Source organism: Triticum aestivum, chromosome 3B, assembly GCF_018294505.1.
Source record: "Triticum aestivum cultivar Chinese Spring chromosome 3B, IWGSC CS RefSeq v2.1, whole genome shotgun sequence".
Classification (NCBI taxonomy): domain Eukaryota; kingdom Viridiplantae; phylum Streptophyta; class Magnoliopsida; order Poales; family Poaceae; genus Triticum; species Triticum aestivum.
The window spans coordinates 741,929,553-741,948,234 of record NC_057801.1 but is presented as its reverse complement, the minus strand read 5'-3'; the positions used below and the strand labels follow the sequence as shown (position 1 = coordinate 741,948,234).

The following is an 18,682-nucleotide window of genomic DNA, read 5'->3' as shown; positions in this document are numbered from 1 at the left end:
GTAAATAACTCGAATTGGGGAGATGCAAGTCCGTTATAACTCGCTGGTTCTGGCGAGGCCCTTTGCTCCATTGCTGGAATACGTACAAGTGCAAGCGAAGCTCCTTTTGCTCCATGACTTGCTGAAGAGGAATGCTTTGGACATAGGAAGGGTTCTTGGCGGCCATGGCTATAGGATGTGGGGAAGCTTCGCGTTTGGAAGAGGATGGGGGAATGCAATTTTGTAGCAGTCCCGTTCATGGTTGGTTGACTTTTTCATGACAGCGAACATATTCTATTTCACTGGACTTAACACTTGATGTGGTAGACTCTGACGCGGCCATGTGACTATACGAAGTAACACTGCGCTGCAAACTGCTCGCATATATTAACACTGCCCATGTGACTGCCCTTCGGTCTTCGCATGGCAATGCATCAACCTGTCATATATTAAAATTACATGATGATGGGTTAATCGGAAAAGGAGAACAAAATGACAAGAAAATCCCACAAAAACGCTGATGATTTAACAAACTAATAAAACATCAACCAATGAAACTCGTAAGTAGGGTTTAGTAATTGAAGTTGAAGAAAAATTAAATCCAGAAACGCCAGTATGTAGATACCTTACATATTGCGCTCATGCGAGACCTAATCAACAGCATAAAACAAGATGCATATTAGCCATAGATACCGTACATGCAAATACACAAAACATGCATACTCCTCCTTTTCTTTTTGGATTGACTTAACTCTTCTCTCCCAACTTCATAAATGAGATGGGACCTTCTCAGTCGCTTGAGAATAATCTCAGATCTTCCAACATGTTCATTGTTCAAACCATGGCCAATAAGATTTCAGACTGAGAAAAAAATATTACAGGGAATAGAGTGTTTCTTGTTCAAATACTATAACATGCGCAGATCAGATGGACAATAGAACATCGCTAAAAGCAAGTATGCTGTGGGATTCGTTTTGTTGGCATCTTTTAATTCCTTCAGAAAATGTTTTGATTAAAATACATAATTGGTACACGGTTAATATGATATAGTTTTCTATTAATTGATTAATATCCAAAGTGCTGCTCTATTTATAAAAGGGATTTGTATCATGTAAATTACATATCAACATAACTATTGTTGATGAAAGTTTGTGATCACAATCAAAATATGTCTAAAAATAATGGACGCGGTAGTAGACAAGCTGGACATTCTGAAGCTACTACTATTCAGACTGACAGCTAGCAACAAATATTCTAAGAGATTTCCGATATATATCAAGTCATCCTTCTAAGTTGACAATGCCACCGCTCAACACATGGACTTTGATGCCATTAGCAAGTTGGTTACAACTATCGATGCACACCATGGCACAAGCATCTTGCTTAGGTTATTGCATTTGCAGGTTCGAGGTAAGATATTCGATTTGAACGGCCTTAATTAAAACTTGTGGTGGTGGAGTCTGGCATACCCGTGTGACGTGACAGGACAGAATAATACCCACTTATTTTTGCAAAGTCAACACCCTCTGTTCACTGCTCGTGGCATGATGAGCACTAAGCTGGAGCTCAAGGAGCGTGCGGCGTAAGGGGAACATCGCACTATATTCGGTCCTCGCTACTAGACTGGGGAGCTGTGCCGCGTGCAAAGAGCTGCTGATATTTAGTTGGGACTTGCATGTGAATTAAGCTTAGGATCTAGGAGTACCAAAGAGATTTTGAAGATCAAAGTGCGTATCTCAAAAAAAAAAAAAAAAAACCCGGGCTATGCTGTTGGGGATTGCGATGTACGTTGTTGTTGCCGGAGAAACTGGACGAGGCAATAGGTCTTCCATTTGGAAGATCTGAAATTATTTGCAAGAGACTAAGAAAGTCCCACCTCATTTATGATATTGAAGAAATGGAGAGGACCTATTGCCTTGTCCGGGAACCCTATATATATATGCACAAATCAGATGGACAAGAGAACATCCGTAAAACATGGAAACTGCTTCATACTTCCTTCATTTCATTTCTTTTGTAGGGCATCTTTTCATTCACTAAGACAATGTTAGATTCCTACCAATATATAAGTTTTTATCATTAGATTCCTACCCAAAAGTACTTATTTATAAATGTGTTTTGTATCACGTGAATCACATATTAATGAAATAATTGTTGACCAAAAGTTCAAAATATGTCTAAAAAGCAATGGTGGGAGTAGTACACAAGCTGGATTTTGAATGTCTCTACTATGCAGAGATGGACAGCTAGAAACCAATATACTCAGAGACTTGATCGCCCATGTTGAGTTCTCCGTTGAGATAATGCTGTCTTAGCTGGTTATGGAGGTGCAGCCGGTCACTACATCACATACCCACATATCTAGAGTCAACTAAAGTATATCCAAATGCTTCGTCCTCCCTGCATAACTAAATACTGTGTGTTGATAGTTGGATGAGGGATTTAGACATCATGTCTCTTTCCTCCCTTTGATGGCTTCATAAACGAACCCTCGCCCAAAGGCGAACAAGATCTGAAACTTGCCTTCATAACTACACACCCGGGTTTCTTCTCCAGGTAATTTCTTCTCCAGATACTTAATTTGGGTGTTGTTGCAAAGGCTTTCTCCACATGATTACAATATTGAATTTAAGTGTACCCGGCTTCTTCATTGTGTGGTTAGGATGATTTGCAACATTCATTCACATGCCTGTTTCAGCACAGCAGCCCTATGTTTACCATTAATTCTCTGCGAACATCTTGTGGTTATGCTGCCAATCGCGTGGAAGAGAGCCAATAGCTAGCTGCCGGTCATCACGGATGGTGAAACCACAATTTTGAGTTCATGGGAGGAAGATATATGCTAGCTACATTGGTGTGTTCCATAAAATCTCATTCATTCTTCTAAGCGTGTAGATCTCAACATATAACCATCCTCATTCTCAGCTCATTCCATATATAAGCCCGTAGACTAAAAATGCAGTTATGTTTTTGCTAAATTTGTACGCTTTCAATAAAGCAATTTTTGGCCAAGGGGTAATTAGCAAAACTGAACTGATTTTGACTGTATGCATGAAAGAGGGAGATATATGTTTGCTGCGTTTCATAAATATGTTGAAGTTGTGTGCATCAATCAATGTAGAGGCTGGGGTTATCCTCCTTTTAGAAAAATAAAACTTGTTAAAAAATTATAAGTATTTTACAATATTTGTCCATTGAGAAAATACAAACCATAGCTATTGAAGTTTCTCATATAGATCAAAGTTTTTCTACTTGCAAAATAGAAGAGTGACCACCCTCTGACTATCTATGTAAAAGGAGTACTATAAGTCTATAATGCGGGATTCGTGACGTAGCTTTACCACACAACCATCACTCATCCCTTCTTCCTCCGTGCCTCTCCCATCCTAGTTGTTGTCGTCACCTCCCTCTCTCCCTTCTTTCTCATCGCTTCCTCAGACCATATTTCATTGCTCTTGGTGAGGCGGGCTGTTGACGCGAAGCAGTCAAACCATCCCCTGCCCGGTTTTACACATCCGATACCACTGAGCCCTCCCCTTCGCCATTTTTTCTTCTCCCTTCTTCCTCAGACTCTGTTCGTTCTCCTCCACTAACGCACACAGCCATGCGTCAGATTTTCCGATTATGTATTTCATGGTTATGTGAGTAGTTGTGGAAGCTGGGTCTGGTGGACTCTGATTAATGTGCTTGTTCTTGTTTCAAGGCTACTGTGATAATTCATCGAGAATGGATCGCCAAACTAGTGCCCGAGTGGACCTGGAGAGCATGCTGTTGGATGAAACCAAAGAACCAAAGGCTTTGCAATTACCACTTTTACAAGACATTACAAAGAGTTTCTCTGCTGACCATGAAATTGGACGTGGCGGATTTGCGGTGGTTTATAAGGTAAGGAAATTCTAAACTGGCCTGGTCTTACTTGCCTTAGTCACAGTTAATCTAAGTGGCAAGGCATGCTTGCACTACAGGGGGTCCTTGACAATGGCATGGTTGCTGTGAAGAAGCTGTCCAACACGTATTTGTACGAGAATAAATTCCAGACGGAGATTCAATGTCTGATGAAGGTGAAGCACAGAAATGTTGTACGCTTTTTAGGATATTGTTGCGACACACAAGGGCAAGTAGCCATGCATGAAGGCAATTTTGTCATGGCTGACATACAAGAAAGAATACTCTGCTTTGAGTTTCTACCCAAGGGGGATCTTTGTAACTATATCTCCGGTAGGACCTTGATTTTCCTTACTTAAGTTTATTTGGTTCATGAACACTCAAACATGTCATGTCATGTACTAACTACAGTTCGAATATCAAGGACTTCATTCCAGATACTAACCACCTTTCTTCTGTGCGATTTATGTAGTTGCGTCCAGTGGACTTGAGTGGAGAGATCGCTACAAAATAATAAAAGGAATCTGTGAAGGATTGAATTACCTTCACAGAAATGGTATTGTTCACCTTGATCTTAAACCAGCAAATATCCTCATGGATGCTAAAATGGTGCCGAAAATTGGTGACTTTGGCCTATCAAGGTGCTTTCAGGAAGACCAAACCCGCACTATTGCTACAACAATTGCTGGAACCCTGTAAGCTAGCTAAGCTATTTGAAAACTCGGCCCTTCTTGCTAGCAATGATTTATATGCACTATGTCTGCACATTAATTGATCATTTTGCTCCTTTTCATGAAGTGGATATCTAGCACCAGAATTCAGCGACCGCGTAATTACACATAAATATGACTTGTACAGTCTTGGAGTAATAATCACGGAGATACTGACCGGAGAAAAAGGTTATAGTGATGTTGAGGAAGTAAGGACAACGGGCAATCCCCGGATAAAAGCTTTATTTTATATAATTGCATGTGCTTTTATTGTGACTAATGCAATTTTTAAGGATATATTTTGTACTATTTAGACACTAAGCTACATTGCTTGATCAACTCCAACTATGAAACCTTCTACGCCATGACGCTAACTTCTAGATTCAGTGCAAATAACCCTCTAAAAATGGTTCCTTTTTATAGAAATGACTTGGCAAACCACAGGCTCCTTCCGCATCTCAGCCATGGACACAAACCAGGGGCTCCTTCCGCATCTCAGCCATGGACATACACTTTTGAAAAGGGGTAAATTCACCCAAGTTCTAAACAAGAACGCTGTAGAAAACTAATTAGCATTAGTGTAGCTTGGGTTAGATTGGATAATTGACATAAATTGTACGGACATATAGGCCAAGTTCGGAAGTCAACCCACCCCCTACCTCCAACTGAACAAAAAATAATAATACTAGGATATTTTGTTCTTTCATTATGGACGATGGGAGAAACAAAATGAAGGTATGAGAGTTTTATCAAGTCTTGTGATGAGATACTTTAACATGTGAGCTACAAAAAAGGATAAATCAGTGGATTTTAATAGTGAACAGTACATGTTCGTGACGAGATACTTTAACATGTGGGCGACAGACGAAAAAACAAATTTGTAGGTTTTTAGCCTCCATGAATTTGTTTTTTTAGCTCATACGTTACAGGGTTTCATGATGAAACTTTACACACATGTAGAATACATCCCTATGTATATGTGGAATTGTTTTGAGAATTTGTTGAAACTTGAAACTTTAAAATTTGACTTCCAAATTTATCAAAAAAAGGTGGCTCCATGGAGCCTGAGCTCCAAAACACTCTACTCACATAATGTAATAAACCTACTCAGTTTTTAATCTTATAAACAATGTTGTCTTTTAAATATTAACTCTAGGTCAGGCCTTAATTGGTTACACCTCGTAATGACGATGCATGTGCTGTCTCTCTGTCGAAGGCGGTGCTTAGAATTCTTTTGACCTCTCTTGATGAAAATCCTGATCTGACCTTTAGTGGATGGATGACAACGACGATGTTTGGCACGCTGTTCCATTGTTGAAGGCCTTGCTTTGGATGACCTCTCTTGATGCCTGGTGTTGTTCAAAAAATAGGAGGTTGGAGTTGAGAATTATTGTTGCAGGGCCGCATGACAGGAAACCATCATGTTTTCTTTCTCTGTTCTCTCTTTATGTTCTTTTTTTAATGTGTGCATCCTCAACATCCCTTTGATGTAGTGTTGTTGCCGAGGTCAGGTGTCCTATGCATTATGTTGATGCACTAATAAAAATTTCTTTATAAAATAAATGCTAATTCATAATTGCAAATTTACAGGTACTTGAAAGTTGGAGCAATAGGTTGGAGAAATCACAGAGACAACAAGTAAGAGTATGCACTGAGATAGCATTACAGTGCACTGAGCGCAATCCTAAGAGAAGGCCAACTAGTACACAATATGTAATTGATCGGCTTACTGAAACAGAAAGCGCGGGAACAATGGTATGTTTAAATTTTGAGCTTCTGTGTTTTCCCTTTACTTTTGTTGTTGGTTGCTCGTAGCTTTCGGATGAGGTCAATTTAGTTATGAAAACGAAAAATATTTACCTTGTTATAGAATTCCTTGACCAAATTTGATACATCCATATGGAGTATCCACCAAGAAGTTGACTATAAAAATTCGTTTGACAACATGAGTTGTTGTTCCGCAGGAGCTACTTGACGTCTACCTTGTCGAGCTTCGCTTCCCTGTCGAACCCAACACAGATGAACACGCAGTATTCAGGCTTGTGATTAAGAGCATCAAGCCTTGGCGTTGCTTCGCAAGTCTCCCACTATATGGCATTGTGCCTCCCAAGTCCTCTACTTACACTCTCGTTGTTACAGCGCAACAGCAAGAGAGGCTACCAGAAGAAATGGAGTACGATCTAATCCTGCAGAGCAATCTGTCAGGGGATAAAAGCATCCCTACTTTGAGAGACCAATCTAAGTATGATAAGTTTTTCGACGAAGCTAAAGTGTCAGGGAATGCAGTGCGTGAGGTGATGCTGAAAACTGTTTTTGCTTCACAAGGACAGACAACATCAGAGGTCAGTCATTTTCTAATCAATATTTACCATTCGGAAAAGATGTAATGTCCGTCTCTGCACATGGTCTTTTTGTTATCTTCCATTTCATGCATTTTCTTTACTGATCGTATTAATTGGAACTACGTACGATGTAGCAGACAATCTCAAGAAGACTAAAGGTACGGAGTTCTCTTTTCGGCTGCATACATCTCCAATTTTGAACTTGTTTTTTCTTTCTAATGTTGACCCTGTCTTCTGTTGGATCAGGATCAATGGATAATATCCCTGAAGAATACTCATGGCATGCTGTGCTCCCTTGATGCACAGCCCACCGAGCCATGGTGAGTGAATAGCATATATAATCTGGGCACCAGAATATTAATTCCCTCCGTTCAAATGAATGTGCATTATGATAAATATATTATTGTCACACAGCATTGTAACAAGTCATCAGCATGGAGATGTTTGCGTATGGAACTATGACCCGCAGGCAAGTTAATGCATTTTATCTTCTATATTAAATACTACCATGTACTTGCAGTAGTATCACACATATTATTTTTGCCGATTGCTGAAGTTTGTTGTCATCGAAGAAGGGTGATGTTTTTCCTTTTGGTGATACCGGATGCTACGGCTGTAACGATATATTTTTCCATGATGGTTTTCCGATTACCGTTGTCAAATGCATATCGCATAAAAGCTCAATTTGTATTAGCAAATGAAAACTTGGTCTGCATTCAACTGACGCTGTCATTTGTATTTATCGGCAGAGACGGACGGATTCATTTAATGTGTCAAAGGAGTCAATCATGCCCTCTTACTCATTGTCGAATAAAGGCATGCCTATATTTCTGGAAGTTCCCTAATTTCCATCATCATATACTGCATGCTAATACGACGATCACTCTTCTCAATACAGTTCATTCTGTTAAGGTTATCTCAAGAAAGAAATGGTTTGTGGCTGGGACATCTGATGGTGTGATCCATGTGTACAATTACGACAACAAAATACAAAAACTCAGGAGTTTCAGAGCCGCCAGTGATTGCTTCATCACATCAATGGCCGTCCATCCAACCCGCCCATATGTATTGTCATCGGCTCATTGTGATATGAAGCTCTGGGACTGGGACAACGGCTGGGAGTGCACACAATCATTCATGCAAGAACACTCCGATACTATACAGCAAGTCGCATTTAACCCAGTGGACTCCAATATGTTTGCAAGTGCTTCAGATGATCAAACAGTAAAGGTATATATGGGTTTCTCCTTTTTGCCAACCGATCAGTTTGGCTACAATAGCTTAGTTGTTGGAATGTGCACCGTATGATAGAGGGACTTGGAGAATAATAATTCAAAAACTTTTAATTGCAATTCGTATACTTGATGTTCAGGTTTGGAGCGTCGATTCTCCCGAATCAAAGTATACTTTGTCTGGGCATCAGGACAAAGTGAACTGTCTCGATTTCTTCAAATCTAATGATCGACAATATTTGATTACTGGCTCTGACGACCACACCGCTAAGGTATGCCATTATCATTGACAAATACAATGATATCGTACAAGCGTAACGTTGCTAATAATAGTGCATGCGCTTTTGTTGTCTAACAGATATGGGACATGGAGGAAAAGGCTTGTGTTCATACGATGCAAGCTTTCATATCTCCGGTAATTTCTGTCATGGCCTTTCCCGATAGCTCATATCTAATTACAGGTTCAAGAGATGGCTCTCTTCATTTCTGGAGCTCCGCTGAATTCAGGTATCATATTGGCTAGGCCTTTTTGAATTTAATCCTGAAAATGTGTCAATTAACATCCTCATAACTTAATATAGGTGCCTAGTTTGCACATATTAACTTTTTTCATCCGACTTTCGGGTCAGGTTCCACTGTCAAATAATACAGCATCCAAGAAACAAAAACAGGTTCAAACGTGCTTTTGCCATTTAACGCTTACACAACCCAAACCACACAAAACAAAAGAAATTTACCCTTATGAACCATATGTTTACTTTGCTCTCACCTCTGCTCCTTACTGATGTTTTTGGTTTTCTTTTTTGCAAGTGATTTCTGCATGGTTCCTAGGCTGGAGAGAATCGTTAACTTTGGCTCTGGTGGAGCTATTTGGGGTCTCGGACGTTTCATGGGGTCAAGAAGGTAACCCATTTCATGTTATTTGTTTATTTTGTTGACGGTCAACTGTTAGATCTCTGTCACATAGTAAAACACAATAGACTTTTGGCACGAAGGCAAAAAAAAAAAAAGAGTGAATTTGTAGACTAATCCACTGGCTAAGTTCATATGAGATTTGACCAGGGCTTAAGAAAATTCTGATCGACTAAGGATTCGCGGTGTTGAGTGTTGACCTCTGCATCATATATACTTACACACTGCATTTTTGTAGGATGTGCCACGCCTTTTAACATCATTAGCATTTCTTGTGATGAAAAACGCATAATACTTTTAGGATTGTGATCGGACAAGAGTACACAGTGTCAATCATAGCCATTGACAATGAAGAAGAACCATTTGCTAGCGAGGACGGCAATGAAAACTCCATATGAGCGGCGCAACAGGAAAATGGACAACCTTCATGTGAACTGAGGTCAATCAACGACTTCTTAGCGGATGCACGCTTATGCGGTGAACTCTGGTTTCTGTATTTGATTTGGCACTGGATTTTAGTATTTGGCACAAATCCGAGGTTACATTTTGGTGAACCATATGTTGATGTGCAGTTGGATTTACTCAGGGATAATTTTGCTTTCTGTTCAGGAGAGGTGCTGACTCTGCCCACTGTCCGATAAAAGAGCACATTTAAGATGTTTCCACCTGTTTATTATGTTCAGTTTTCTGTTCAGTTTCATACCAGGTTCAGTTCAACAGGCACAAGAGACTTCAGCTAATTTGTAAATCCATCCTGACAAATCCCGTGCTATGCATTATCTAGGAACAATGGATATATAATATAGGTTCAGCTAATCAGTAAAGCGATACATAAAGTTCATACGGGAAAAGCATCCATACCTGGCCGCTATGCTCTCAAATTTGCATCCAGTTCAACCTGAACTTTAGCCACATTCTGAACACGACGACCGTGTGGCTCGTGGTCGTGGACGCGTCGTCGTCCACCAGGAGGGCGCCCCGCGCGCAGCTGTTGTAGGGGGTTGCCACACGCGTCGCATAGTTCAGGGAGTGGAGCCGTGGAGGTGGCGGGGGCCGCCGCCGGCAGCAGATGACGGCAGAAGCGGCCAGGAGCAGGGGCGCGCTGCCGGAGGAAGATGATGGCGGCCGCGGCCGGGAGAAGGGGCGCACAGCCGGCAACAGATGATGGCGGGCTGGCGGCTGCGGACGGGAGCAGGGGCAGATTTGTTGAGGCGGGAGGTGCGGTGGCTGCTGGGAGGCTGGGGGAGAAGAGGGCGAACTAGCGAAGTGATGATATTCGGCCTTATGGCCCGCTCGGCCTGGCAAGGCTGTGGGCCGGTCTGCGTTGCGTTTCGGTCTTCTTGGCCGTTTTGGTCTAAAATTTTGAATTTAAGGGAAAATAAATAAGAAAAAAGTACATAAAATAAAAAAATATTTTTTAAACCAAATAAAAAAGAATAAAAGTGTCTTGTTGTGACCATTCATAAGGCCTGGCTTCAAGGATTCAGTCGTGTTCCATGGTGTGCCGAAAGCCAACCCGATCCTTTTATTCGCCTGTCGTGCCTGGCACGTGCCTGACCCGCAAGACATGGCCCATATGACCAGGTTTGGTTAGGGCAACTCCAAAGCGGTGGGAGCTGGGAGGTTGGGAGGGCCACTCCTATTTGGCACGTAGGTCGCCAAATAACAAGTTGGTGTGTAACCCCTTAGAGCTTCCGCTGCTTTTTAGACCGGCCCATTTAGGGATTTCTCCCCCATGTTTTTTTCCTGATTTTTATTTTATTTCTGGTTTTTCTTTCAATGTCCTTTTTTGTTTTTCGTTTTCATTTAGTTTGTTACTTTTTCTTTAATGTTCTGTTTTTATATTATTTTTCTTTTTTTCTCTATATTTTTTCTTTTCTTTTCTTTTTTCGGCCATCTTTCAAATTTTTGAACAAATTTTCTCAAATTGTGGACATTTTTCAACTTGCCAAACAATTTGATACAAATTAACGAATATTTGTTACAAATTCGTAAAGATTTTGCGAAAAAGTGAATATCTTTTCTAAATCATGAACATATTTGAAATTGTGAACATTTTTCGAATCATGAACATTTTATGAAATTGTGAACATTTAAAAAAATCATGAACATTGTTTGCAAATTCGTGAACATTTTTTACAAATTCGTGAATATTTTTTAAAATCATGAATATTTTTCAAATTCACGAACATTATAGAAATTATGTACATTTTCTAGAAAACGTGTACATTTTTTTAAATTCTCGAACAAATTTTGAAATTCAAGAACATTGCCATTGATCAATAAAGGCTGGCTATCTTTTGCCCCAAAAAAGGGAAAAAAAAGAGGGAAAGATACAAATTAAGAAAAATAGAATATGTGTTTCTGAATCGTTTGTTCGATGCCCAAAAATATAAGCATCCATAATCCTAGTCCCAAACGAACAGAATCAAATATTTGTGGACAAACGTCGGACGTGGGCTGACCATCAAATCGTAGGCACCAATCATCCGTTGCTGGATGTCCAAAAACACTGGATGTTTAACCAGTTTTTACATCCATCGATCCCAATATCTCCCAGTCCAACTGTCCATGCCAAAGGCCTTAATTTTATAGCTCTTATATGCAAACGCTGGTTTCGAAAAAATTTACAGCTCTTATCTGTCTCTACAGCCTGAATGAAATGTTATCTACTCGCCTATTCAGGGCATTTTGCATGCAACGTTTTTTGCCGTCGGATCCTTGCTGGGAGCCGGCTGGGCAGTCCATTGGGCTAGCAAACTGGGTGTTTTCCTTGTACTGTACTGCAACTGGCTTGTGGCTGACAACATGCTCCATCCGAAGCTGCCCCATGTTTGTCTTCAGATTTAATGCTATTTGCAGTTTTCTTTAATCTTAATAGTTCAGTCGGCATTTAAGGTGGCACATGGCGAGCTATCAAATATTAACGGTCATGTTCAGTTTAAGGTGTGTTTTTAGTGTCATGGATGCTATCTTTAGGTTGATGGTGCCTACAGTTTGATGATCTTTTGGGCCCAGCCTGCGTGAAACATTACTATTAGCATTTGACAGATTACTTCGTGAATGAATATTCTATCAGACTATCACATTTGATAGGCTGTTCGATCAGTGAATGTTGTGCAACGTTCTCCTTACTTTATCACTCTTCATTGTACATCTATCTCGAATATTTGTGCTAGTACAATATACCTGGTTTGACATTAAAGTTGAATGCCTAACATTTCTCTTCTATGGTGTACTTTGACTTCCTTTTCCCGTTTATGTCTGCCCACTTCAGAAACTAGTACAGTGAGATTGGTGATGCTGATCTAGTCAGAAACAGGAGGCTAGGATATGCATTCCAGACAATAATTTCAAAAAGGGAAACAAGTAGTAATACATGAGACCAGGGCAACCCATAAGATGCCGGCCAAAGCTCTAGTTATTCTTGAAAAATGTATGTACTAATAATTTTGAACAGAAGGGTGCGCATAAACTCCTATCGCATTAACAAGTCTTCCAGCACGCACGAAGAAGCCCACGACGTTAGTGTCCATAAGAGGGACACTGAAAGCAGTACCATTTGGTTTTCCAAAAGGTCCATATGTCCTCACATTAGTGACAAAAGTAAGCGATGTCAAACAGTATCTCCACCAAAAGTACCGCTTGTTCCTGAAACTTCCTTCACAATCTCTAAAGGGGCAAAAGTGATCTACAACGGAAGAGATAATCGATAATTCTTCTATGCAAAGGTAGATAGAACTAGCAATGTGGTGCACATTCACTCACCGTGTTAGTAAGTTCACCATCGCCATCCCATGGACCAAGAGTTTGCTTCTTTCTGTTAAACACATTGTTATGAGGCTGTTGGGCCGAGTATCTCTTATATCTCGATGGAGTAGTTAGGTGTTGTATCTCCTTCTATCTCCTGTTTAAAATCTCCTGTAATATCTCTTGTTGGTTAGATAAGACTCTGCCAACTCTTGTAACACAAGTCATCAATCAATATATAACCTATGCGGCTCCCCTGTTGGGAGTAGGAACGCTTACCCAAAGTTTTACATGGTATACAGAGCAACCTCTTCCGCCACATCTAGATCGATCTGCCTGCGCCAAGAACCCTAGCCACCTTCCTTCCACCTGCGCCAAAACCCCAGCCCGCTTTCAGCCATGTCTTCTTCTTCCTTCGCCATCAACTCCAGCCTCAACTACAACACCTCCGAGCCACTTACCCGAACCAATTACATCTTATGGCGCGCACAGGCAAGATCGCAGATCATGGGTGCCAGCCTCTTCAGCTACCTAGATCAAACCATTGAAGAACCACCAAAAAACCTTACCACCAAAAACGCCGAAGGGAAGGATCTGGTTGTTGTGAACCCAGCCTACTCCCAATGGCTCATCCAAGACCAACAAATCGTCGGTTACCTCCTTAGAAACCTATCGAAAGAAGTTCTCGTCCAAGTTGCTTCGCTTGAGAAATCACATGCGATCTGGACAGCGCTTGGGAACATGTTCTCGGCCATGTCTCTCTCACGCGCCAACAACATATGAGTCGCCCTCACCAACGCCCAGAAGGGCTCCCAAGCGGCGGCTGCATACTTTGGTCACATGTGTGCCCTCTCCGACGAACTTGCAGCGGCGGGCAAGCCGATCGGCGAGGATGAACTGCTCTCCTTCATCATCGCTGGGTTGGACATGGAATACCAGCCCATTATCTCGGCGCTCGATGCAAGGACAGAACCGGTCTCCGTCAACATCCTCTTCTCCATGGTAGCAAACTTCGATCAGCAGGTCGAGATGTTCCATGGAACAAACGCCGGATCCTTCAAGTCATCGGCGAATACTGCATCTCGTGGTCGTCAGGGCAACACCAAAACCTACCAAAACCAGCGGAGTGGTGGAGGTGGTGGTGGATCTCGTGGTGGAGGCGGCCAGTACGGAGGAGGCGGAGGACAGTACGGTGGTGGCGGTGGCTACCACAACAGCGGCGGCAACCAGGGCAGTGGCGACGGCTACCACCCAAACAACAGTGGTGGCGGCGGCTATCCGGGCGGCGGCGGCTACCACAACGGTGGCGGTGGCAGCTATTCTGGTGGAGGTGGCGGCCACTACCAGGGCAACCCTCGCGGTGGAAACAACAGCCCCCCCCCCCCCCCGGCAACAACAATTGGGGGCGCAATTTCCAGGGCTATGAGGGATATGAAGGGAAGTGCCAAATCTGTAAAAGAACAAACCACATAGCTAAAGCTTGTGATTTTCGCTATGCTGAGGACAATTCTCAAAGAAAAAAAGTTGCAGCCGCTGCTGACATGTCATATGGTGTAGATACAAATTGGTATATGGATACAGGTGACACTAATCATATCACTGGAGAGCTGGACAAGCTGACGATGCATGAAAAGTATCGTGGCAATGATCAAATCTACACAGCTACAAATGGTCCAGGTATGGAAATTAGTCATATTGGAAAATCAATCATTGAAACCCCACACACAAATCTTGAACTCAATGGCATCTTGCATGTTCCTAATGCTGCTAAGAATCTTCTATCTGTCCATAGAATTGCTCTTGATAATAATGTGTTTATAGAGTTTCACCCTTTCTTATTTTTGATCAAGGAGCAGGTCACGAAGAGGGTTCTTCATAGGGGTATTTGTGTGCAAGGGCTCTACTCGTTGCTTCCCAAGTATCGCAAATTCAATAAACAAGTCTATGGTGCCATCAAGCTTTCTGCTGAAAGGTGGCATAGTCGATTAGGTCATCCGTCTTTTGCTACTGTTCATCAAATTCTTAGTAGGAATAAACTCCCAGTTGTTGGTGAGAGAAATTTAGAAACTGTGTGTGATTCATGTCAAAGAGCAAAAAGTCATCAACTACCATATCCTGTCTCTACTAGTGTGTCTACAAAACCCTTGCAACTTATTTTCTCTGATGTTTGGGGCCCATCACCCACCTCTGTTGGTCGACACTCTTACTATGTGAGCTTTATTGATGACTTTAGCAAATATACTTGGATATATCTGCTTAAAAAGCGTTCAGATGTGTTTCAAGTTTTCCACAATTTTCAAGCCCTCGTTGAACGCAAGTTTGATTGCAAAATTCTTGCCATGCAGTCAGACTGGGGTGGTGAGTATGAAAAATTGAATTCCTTCTTTCAACAAATAGGTATATCTCACCATGTGTCATGCCCTCACGCACAGCAACAAAACGGCTCTGCTGAACGCAAGCATAGGCATGTTGTTGAAGTAGGGTTAGCTCTTCTCGCTAATGCCTCTATGCCCCTCAAATTTTGGGATGAAGCTTTCTTACCGCCGTTCATCTCATTAATATGTGGCCAAGTCGAACTATTTCCAATGAAACACCCACTGAACGCCTTTTGCATGTCACACCTGATTATCAAACTCTTCGGGTGTTTGGTTGTGCCTGTTGGCCCAACCTTCGTCCATACAATTCTCGAAAACTTAGCTTTCGCTCCAAACAGTGTGTCTTTCTTGGTTATAATGCTCAACACAAAGGGGTAAAATGTCTTGATGTATCCACTGGACGTGTGTACATCTCTCGTGATGTTGTGTTTGACGAAACCCAGTTTCCTTTTGAAAAACTCCATCCCAACGCCGGTGCTCTTCTCAAGAAGGAAATCCTTCTTCTTCCTTCTCATCTTCTTAGCGATGATTGTGTGGGTGTTCATAATGATGATTCCATATTGACTAATTCCTCTCTGGTTCCCTATGAGCTTCCTGCTACAGGATTAAACAGTGCAGAAAATGGAATGGAGAATGGTGCAATTTTTTCTGAAAATCTTGTGCAGAATGACACTGATTTGGATGCAGCAAATCCAGCTGAATCTCCCTCAGGATCGATGCGGCAGACTGCTGCCGAATCCGCCTCGGGATCGCCGCACCAGACTGGGTCCGGATCTGCTTCGGGATCGGCCGCCCGTACCGTGGCAGACGCGTGTGCAATCCGCCAGCGCCCGCCAGGGGACAACCCGACCAGCCAGGACCCACCATCCGGGCGCTATGCGCCATCTCCGCACGTCTACGCCAGGCGACAGCCTGCCTCTGCGTCAGGCGGGACCGCAGGCGGGACCAGCGCTCCACCCGAGCGTGCGCCGCTGGATCCCCCTGGATCTTCTATGGCGCGATCTACTTCAACGCCGTCTGGTTCTGCCACAGATGATCCGACTGCGACAGCGACCATGACAGCCGCCTCGGGATCGCCTCTGTCAGCTGTCCAGGCGGATTCTACTGCTCCTGGATCTTCTGTGCCGCTACAACCACCTCGTACACGACTTCGATCAGGCACCATTACTTCTGTTAATTATAAAACTAAATATGGCTTGGTTGTATCTGATACGTCTACAGGAGAACCTCGCACTGTTCATGAAGCGCTTGCTGATCCAAAATGGAAACATGCCATGGATGAAGAGTTTTGTCCCCTTCAGAAAAATCATACATGGCACCTTGTTCCTTCTTCTCCGGGTACCAACCTTATTGATTGCAAGTGGGTTTTTCGCATCAAACGGAAGTCAGATGGTACCTTTGACCGTTATAAAGCACGTCTTGTTGCTAAAGGATTCAAACAGAGGTATGGGCTTGATTATGAGGATACTTTCAGTCCCGTTGTTAAAGCAGCAACTATTCGTCTGGTTCTTTCTATTGCTGTCTCTCGTGGCTGGTGCCTTCGTCAATTAGATGTGCAGAACGCGTTTCTTCATGGTGTTCTGGAAGAGAAAGTATATATGAAACAACCTCCTGGGTTTGAAGATCCAAACAGGCCATTGCATGTCTGCAGACTAGATAAATCACTTTATGGACTGAAACAGGCTCCACGAGCATGGTACTCTCGCTTGAGCTCCAAATTGCAAAGTCTTGGTTTTGTTCCTTCCAAGTCTGATACTTCTCTGTTTATCTATCGCCGTTCCAACATAACTATTTTTGTGCTTATCTATGTTGATGATATTATTGTCACAAGTTCCTCCAACAAGGCAGTTACAGCTCTCTTGCAAGATTTACAGGCAGATTTTGCTCTAAAAGATCTTGGTGACTTACATTTTTTCCTTGGTATTGAAGTCAAGCGAAACCAGGAAGGTGGTCTTCATCTCTCTCAAGAGAAATATGCCACTGATCTTTTGAGCAAGGCAGGATTGTAGGGCTGTAAACCGTCACCAACTCCTCTCTCCAGCTCAGAAAAGTTGTCTCTCACAGAGGGTGTGCCTTTGAATCAAGAGGATGGTACTAAATACAGGAGTCTGGTAGGAGCACTTCAGTACTTGACACTTACGAGGCCTGATATTTCATTTGCTGTCAATAAGGTGTGTCAGTATCTTCATGCACCTACCTCTGCTCATTGGACTGCTGCTAAACGTATACTGAGATATGTGAAGAATACACTAAGCATTGGACTAACATTTACCAAATCAACCTCTACACTTGTTAGTGCCTTTTCTGATTCTGACTGGGCAGGTTGCTTAGATGACAGAAGGTCTATAGGTGGTTTTGCAGTATTCTTTGGACCCAACTTAATCTCTTGGTGTGCAAAGAAACAAGCCACTGTGTCAAGATCAAGTACTGAGGCAGAATACAAAGCACTAGCTAATGCTACTGCAGAAATTATATGGGTCAAGTCTTTGCTCAGAGAGCTTGGCATATTTCATACACAAATCCATGTCTCTGGTGTGACAATATTGGAGCTACTTATCTCTCTGCCAACCCTGTTTTTCATGCTAGAACGAAACATATCGAGATTGATTATCATTTTGTTAGAGAGAGAGTTGCTAGCAAAGAATTGCAGATTCGGTTTATACCTTCAAAGGATCAAGTGGCTGATGGATTTACTAAAGCACCGTCAACAGGATTGTTTGAAGAATTCAAGCGTAATCTGAATTTGAGAAGTTCAGATTAAGGGAGGATTCTTCAAACAATCCTGTTGACAGTGCTTTAGTAAATCCATCAGCCACTTGATCCTTTGAAGGTATAAACCGAATCTGCAATTCTTTGCTAGCAACTCTCTCTCTAACAAAATGATAATCAATCTCGATATGTTTCGTTCTAGCATGAAAAACAGGGTTGGCAGAGAGATAAGTAGCTCCAATATTGTCACACCAGAGACATGGGATTCCTGTTGGGAGTAGGAACGCTTACCCAAAGTTTTACACTTTCCAGCTTGATTAATGTAGGAGAACGCAATTGAGTCAATGACAACTCCGGTACTAATTGTCACATTTTCTAGATGTTGAGGTACTAACTCTGGGATGCCAAATTCTTTCCCTCCATTCCCACCCCATGGTCCAATCTTGGTTACAAGGACCTACACACATATATGCAAAGGAACAACATCCTGTTTCAGCAAAGAAAAAAGACGCACAACAAGCTACCTACACTTGTATATGTGCAAGTTATTAGCATGCTAAGATTAAGGGGCTCTTTGAAGACGTTCCAACCTATTTGTACAGAGGTGAGATAGTTTAAATCTTAAGTGTCTGATGCAGAAGTTTCTCAGGAATATGTGGCTTGAGCGGAAACGCTGTATATTTTTCAAGGGAATTTCATAATTTTGCTGCAGGTGCCATGCAGTGTAGTGGAGGACCATATGGAGAGAAGGCTAGTGTCCGGGCGACAATGTAAATCTAGTAACTGCT

General features: G+C 42.2%; 1 pseudogene; it reads left to right on the top strand.

The window, feature by feature from the left end:
* Positions 1 to 3,312: 3,312 nt before the first annotated feature.
* LOC123067782 (uncharacterized) lies at positions 3,313 to 10,260 on the top strand (annotated as a pseudogene).
* The last annotated feature ends 8,422 nt before the right edge of the window (positions 10,261 to 18,682 follow it).